A 6,875-nucleotide genomic window follows, 5' to 3' on the forward strand; every position below is an offset into this window, starting at 1 on the left:
GGAAGACTACCCCTGCCAAGAAAATCATTTTCCTGTGAACACTACTTAATACTGGGTGGGATTCAGGGCTGAAAGCTAAAAAAAAAAAATCCAACTAGAAGCAGGGTGGCCCTCACCAGCCAGGTGGGCTTTAAAAAGACTCTGGGCCCACAGCCCTGTGCCTTGGGGCAGAGTAGGGGCAGCCAAAGAGGAATAATAATAATAATGATGACATTTGTTAAGCGCTTACTACGTGCCAAGCACTGTTCTAAGCGCTGAGGGGGATACAAGGTGATCAGGCTGTCCCACGTGGGGCTCACAGTCTTCATCCCCATTTAACAGATGAGGCACAGAGAAGTTAAGTGACTGTCATTCATTCATCCATTCAATCATATTTATTGAGCGCTTACTTGTGCAGAGCACTGTACTAAGCGCTTGGGACTTGCCCAAGGTCACACAGCAGACACGTGGTGGAGCCGGGATTCGAACCCATGACCTTTGACTCCAAAGCCCGGGCTCTTTCCACTGAGCCACGCTGCTTCTATAATGATGGCATTTGTCAAGCGCTTGCTATGTGCAAAGCACTGTTCTAAGTGCTGGGGAGGATACAAGGTGATCAGGCTGTCCCACGTGGGGCTCACAGCCTTCATCCCCGTTTTACAGATGAGGAAGCAGAGGGAGGCACTTGCAGAGGAAGCAGATGATGGTGATAGTAGAGTACTCGGCACACAGGAAGCGCTCAATAAATACAAATGAATGAATAAAATGCCAATGTTATTATTATTATTAATACGCATATTTCCCACTCTCTGCCCCCGGTCGTGTCGGTGAAGGCTTGCCTCACTGAATTGGGTGTCAAACCCAGCACGCAGGGAAGGATGTGCCTCTGTCTGCATCGCCGCCCTAAGTTGGTCCATCCCCGACCCCCCTTCCCTCCTAAGCAAGGGCGGAACTTTCTTTGGCTGCCACGGCTTGGCTCAGGCAGCCCGGGTTTCTTTTTAACTCGAGAAACAAGTACTCCTAGCTACAGCTCATTTGATTCAGGCAATCACTCTGGCACCTTGCAAGCACCGCTGCGCAGCATTCCCACTTGGGAGTTTCCGATCCAAGACCCTACTGCTCTTCAGCCGGCAGCTGGAAAAAATCGCTTGAATGTTCACTCACCCAGCCTTGAAAGCCTTCACAGAGAGCGTTGCCCATCGGTCTCCAAGTGATCCGGCGATTCTATGAGTAAATGACATTTTTTTCATATTTTAATGATCGGAGTACACATGCCATGTTGAAGTTGAATCACTCCAGTGTTGCCGGAGTTTCGGTAATACGGGATTGACTTTTCTGCGAACTTCAGGAACTTTTAGACTGTGAGCCCACTGTTGGGTAGGGACTGTCTCTATGTGTTGCCAATTTGTGCTTCCCAAGCGCTTAGTACAGTGCTCTGCACATAGTAAGCGCTCAATAAATACGATTGATTGATTCAGGTCAGACGGTTGATGAAAACCCACCTTCCCTGGGCTTACTCGGTTCCCTTCTTCCTTCCTGAAAACAACCGGCTGAATTCCAGGCCACCAGGCAATCAAGACTTTTAAAATATTCTGTTTAAGCTACTCTATCCCTGTCAAAAAGACTGGGTAGGTGGCTTGGGAGTACTGCGGATTGGCAGAAAGTTTAGTGGGCTGACAAAATGGTTCATATCCAGCCCCTTCCATCCCACCTCCAAACCAAAAGATGACTGGGGAATTAACAACTTCATTCTTCAGGCTCACTGGGGGCAGGGAACGTTTCTACCGACTCTGTACGCTGTTACGGGCAGGGAATGTGGCTGTTTATTATTATATTGTATTCTCCCAACTGCTTAGGACAGTGATCTGCACACAGTAAGCGCTCATTAAATATGACTGACTGAATGGATGAATGAATATTATAGTGTACTCTCCGACGGCTTAGTACAGTGCTCTGCACACCTCGATTGATTCGGCACAAACAGGCAGAAAGAACCATGCCCTTCCTCACTGACGGTGAACAGATGGCAAAGGCTATTTGGTGGAGAGACAAACAGGAGCCTTGGCTAGATAGTATCGTCTCTTGGATAAACGACAACTAGGGCATCTTTTCCACCTGTTAGACTTTGCATCCGTTTCCCCTGAGCACTTTAGTTCTCTCAACACCCTACTTCATTTACATATCTTAGCAATTATACTAGTAATTATACTAGGTATAATATCAATATCTATTATCAATATCAATATCAATTATCAATAATAACAATATCTTTTAGACTGTGAGCCTACTGTTGGGTAGGGACTGTCTCTATATGTTGCCAATTTGTGCTTCCCAAGCGCTTAGTACAGTGCTCTGCACATAGTAAGCGCTCAATAAATATGATTGATTGATTGATTGATTGATAGGTAGCACCTCCTTGTCTTGTCTTATGCTGTCGAGTCGTCTCCGACCCATAGCAACGCCACGGACACATCTCTCCCGGAACGCCCCACCTCCATCTGCAAACGTTCTGGTAGGGTATCCATAGAGTTTTCTTGGGAAAAATTCCCTTCTTCCATGCAGTCAACCTGAATCTCCGCCCTCGACTTTCTCCCCTGCCGCTGCTGCTCAGCACAGGGAAGGTAGTGTATCCATAGAGTTTTCTTGGGAAAAATGACCTCCTTCTGCGCAGTCAACCTGAATCTCCGCCCTCGACTTTCTCCCCTGCCGCTGCTGCTCAGCACAGGGAAGGTAGTGTATCCGTAGAGTTTTCTTGGGAAAAATGACCTCCTTCCACGCTGTCAACCTGAATCTCCACCCTCGACTTTCTCCCCTGCCGCTGCTGCCCAGCACAGGGAAGTTTTGACTTGTAGGAGATGGCCTTCCACTCGCCAGTCACTGTACAAGCTAGGAATGGAATGGGTAGGCCTCTGCTTGACTTTCCCCTCTCGTAGTCGAGACTGGTAGCATACTGGAAACTCTCCAGGTGCAACCCTAGCCATAATTTATTTTAACATCTGCCTCCTCAGCTAGAGCGTAAACTCTTTTAAGGCAGGGATTGTCTACTTACTTCCTCACATTCCTCAGCTTCAAAGCCTTATTAAAAGCACATCTCCTCCAAGGGGACTTCCCCAACTAAACCCTCATTTCCTCTTCTCTCCACTCCCTTTTGCACCATCCTTGTACTTGGATTTGTACCCTTCACTTACCCCTCCCTCAGTCCCACAGCACTTAAGTAAATGACTGTAATTCATTTATATTAATGTCTGCCTCTCCCTCTAGACTGTAAACTCGCCGTGGTCCGGGAAAATGTCTACTAATTTTGCTATACTATGCTCACCCAAGTGCTCTGCACACAGTAAGGACTCGATAAATAAAATTGACTGATTACACGCTTCACATCTTACCCCTTTCATTCCCTGCTTCAAACAGGATTTTCACCCCCCAGCCCAGCTGCAAGGAGAAATTTGACATTATCAGCAAACCATTTCCAACAGTGTTGGACGCATCCTACCTTGTTAGAGAATTATGATATCTATTAGGTACTCCGATTAATAATTACAATTATGGTACTTAAAATACCACAATCATTACTATTACAAAATATGCCTTTTGCCTGCCGTGTGACCTTGGCCAAGCCACTTAACATCTCAGGGCTTCGGTTTCCTCATCTGTAAAATGGGGTTAAGCATTGAGAAGCAGTGTGGCTTAGTGGAAAGAGCCTGGGTTTGGGAGTCACAAATTCTAATCCCGGCTCCGCCCCTTACCATCATCAATCATATTTATTGAGCGCTTACTATGTGCAGAGCACTGTACTAAGCGCTTGGGAAGTACAAATTGGCAACATATAGAGACAGTCCCTACCCAACAGTGGGCTCAAAGTCTAAAAGCTGTGTGATTTGGGGCAAGTCACTTCACTTCTCTGGGCCTCAGTTCCCTCATCTGTAAAATGGGGATGAAGACTGCGAGCCCCACGTGGGACAAACTGATTACCTTATATCAACCCCAGTGCTTAGAACAGTGCTTCACACATAGTAAGTGCTTAATAAATACCATCCCCATTCATTCATTCATTCATTCATTCAATCGTATTTACTGAGCGCTTACTGTGTGCAGAGCACTGTACTAAGCGCTTGGGAAGTCCAAGTTGGCAACATATAGAGAAGGTCCCTACCCAAAAACGGGCTCACAGTCTAGAAGAGGGAGACAGACAACAAGACAAAACATGTGGACAGGTGTCAAGTCATCATTTGTTCTCCCTCCCCTTGGAGCCCTGTGGAGGCCAGGGCCTGTGATAGGGAAGATTATTTATTACTCTATTTATTTATTTATTTTATTTGTACATATTTATTCTATTTATTTTATTTTGTTAATATGTTTTTGTTTTGCTCTCTGCCTCCCCCCTCTAGACTGTGAGCCTACTGTTGGGTAGGGACCGTCTCTATACGTTGCCAACTTTCAGACTGTGAGCCCACTGTTGGGTAGGGACCGTCTCTATATGTTGCCATCTTGCACTTCCCAAGCGCTTAGTCCAGTGCTCTGCACACAGTAAGCGCTCAATAAATGATTGATTGTACTTCCCCTGCACTTAGTCCAGTGCTCTGCACACAGTAAGCGCTCAATAAATACGATTGAATGAATGACTGGGCAAGGAATGTCACTGTTTATTGTTGTATTGTATTCTCCCAAGCGTTTCGTACAGTGCTCGCCACACTGTAAGAGTTTAAGAAATACGGTTGAATGGATGAATCTACCTCAGCGCTTAGTCCACTACTTGGCCCTCACTAAACACCCAACAGTTACCACAAATATTATTTCTGGACAGTAATGCCTCAACAATGACCAGATTATTACTATATAGTAATTAAAACAGTTGAGATAATCTATGCCTCGATTTATACACAGCTCTACACTCCCTCCCCGCCTTGGCCTTCCCTTGGCTCCTCCATTTTCCCTTCAGCCTGCCTGTGACGTCATCACGCCCCGCCTTACGCACGGCGCCCCGTTTGGCGCCGCTGAGCGACGTGAGGCTGTCAGTGACGTCACCACGCCCCCGCCCTTCGCGCGACGCTCTATTGGGGGCCGCTGAGCGACGTGAGGCTGTCAGTGACGTCACCACGCCCCCGCCCTTCGCGCGACGCTCTATTGGGGGCCGCTGAGCGACGTGAGGCTGTCAGTGACGTCACCACGCCCCGCCCTTCGCGCGACGCTGTCAGTGACGTCACCACGTCCCCCCCCAGCGGCGCTATTCATTCATTCATTCAATCGTATTATTGAGCGCTTACTGTGTGCAGAGCACTGTACTAAGCGCTTGAGAAGTACAAGTTGCCAACATATAGAGACGGTCCCTACCCAACAGCGGCCTCACAGGCGCTATACGCTGGGTCCGCCCTCAGCTCGTGACGTCACCAGGCCCCACCCTCAAGGCGGTGCTGCATTTATTTTACTTGCAATAATAATAATAAAAATAACGGCATTTATGAAGCGCTTACTATGTGCAAAGCACTGTTCTAAGCGCTGGGAAGGTTACAAAGTGATCAGGTTGTCCCACGGGGGGCTCACAGTCTTAATCCCCATTTTACAGATGAGGTAACCGAGGCCCAGAGACGTTAAGTGACTTGCCCAAAGTCACACAGCTGACAATTGGAGGAGCCCGGGATTTGATCCCATGACCTCTGACTCCAAGGCCCGGGCCCTTTCCACTGAGCCATGAAATGCATGTTTACCATATTTTGCTAATGATGTGCATATAGCTATAATTCTATTTATTCTGAAGGTTTTGACACCTGTCTACGTGTCTTGTTTTGTTGTCTCCCCCTTCTAGACCGTGAGCCCGTTGTTGGGTAGGGACTGTCTCTATGTTGCCGACTTGTACTTCCCAAGCGCTTAGTACAGTGCTCTGCACACAGTAAGCGCTCAATAAATACGATTGATTGATTGCACACAGTAAGCACCCAATAAATATGATTGAATGAATGAATGTGAGCCCGTTGTTGGGTAGGGACCGTCTCTATGTTGCCAACTTGTACTTCCCAAGCGCTTAGTACAGTGCTCTGCACACAGTAAGCGCTCAATAAATATGATTGATTGATTGATTGCACACAGTAAGCACATAATATGATTTAATGAATGAATGTGAGCCCGTTGTTGAGTAGGGACCGTCTCTATATGTTGCCCACATGTGCTTCCCAAGCGCTTAGTCCGGTGCTCTACACACAATAAGCGCTCAATAAATACGATTGCTTGAATGAATGAATATCGGAGAAACAGCGTGACTCAATGGAAAGAGCAAGGGTTTTGGAGTACGAGGTCATGGGTTCAAATCCCAACCCTGCCAATTGTCAGCTGTGTGACCTTGGGCAAGTCACTTAGCTTCTCAATGCCTCAGTGACCTAATCTGTAAAATGGGGATTAGGACTGTGAGCCCCATGTGGGACAATCTGATCAACTTGTATCCTCCCGAGCGCTTAGAGCAGCGCTTTGCAAATGGCATCACTAATTAATTCCGGGTCGCCCGTCGCCCAGAGACCCTCCGCTCGTGACGTCACCGGGCCCCACCCTCCTGGGCGGGGCCGCGCGCGCTGTATTCTGGGGCGTGTCATCATCATCAATAGTCTTTATTGAGCGCTTACTATGTGCAGAGCACTGTACCAAGTGCTTGGGAAGTACAAATTGGCAACATCTAGAGACAGTCCCTACCCAACAGCGGGCTCACAGTCTAAAAGGGGGAGACAGAGAACAAAACCAAACATACTAACAAAATAAAATAAATAGAATAGCTATGGACAAGTAAAATAAATAAATAAATACAGTAATAAATATGTACAAACATATACATATATACAGGTGCTGCTCATAGGCCTCCTCTCATGACGTCACCACGCCCCGCTCTGCAGATGGTGCCGCGGCACTATATT

The sequence above is a fragment of the Tachyglossus aculeatus genome, chromosome 17 (assembly GCF_015852505.1).
Source record: "Tachyglossus aculeatus isolate mTacAcu1 chromosome 17, mTacAcu1.pri, whole genome shotgun sequence".
Classification (NCBI taxonomy): Eukaryota; Metazoa; Chordata; class Mammalia; order Monotremata; family Tachyglossidae; genus Tachyglossus; species Tachyglossus aculeatus.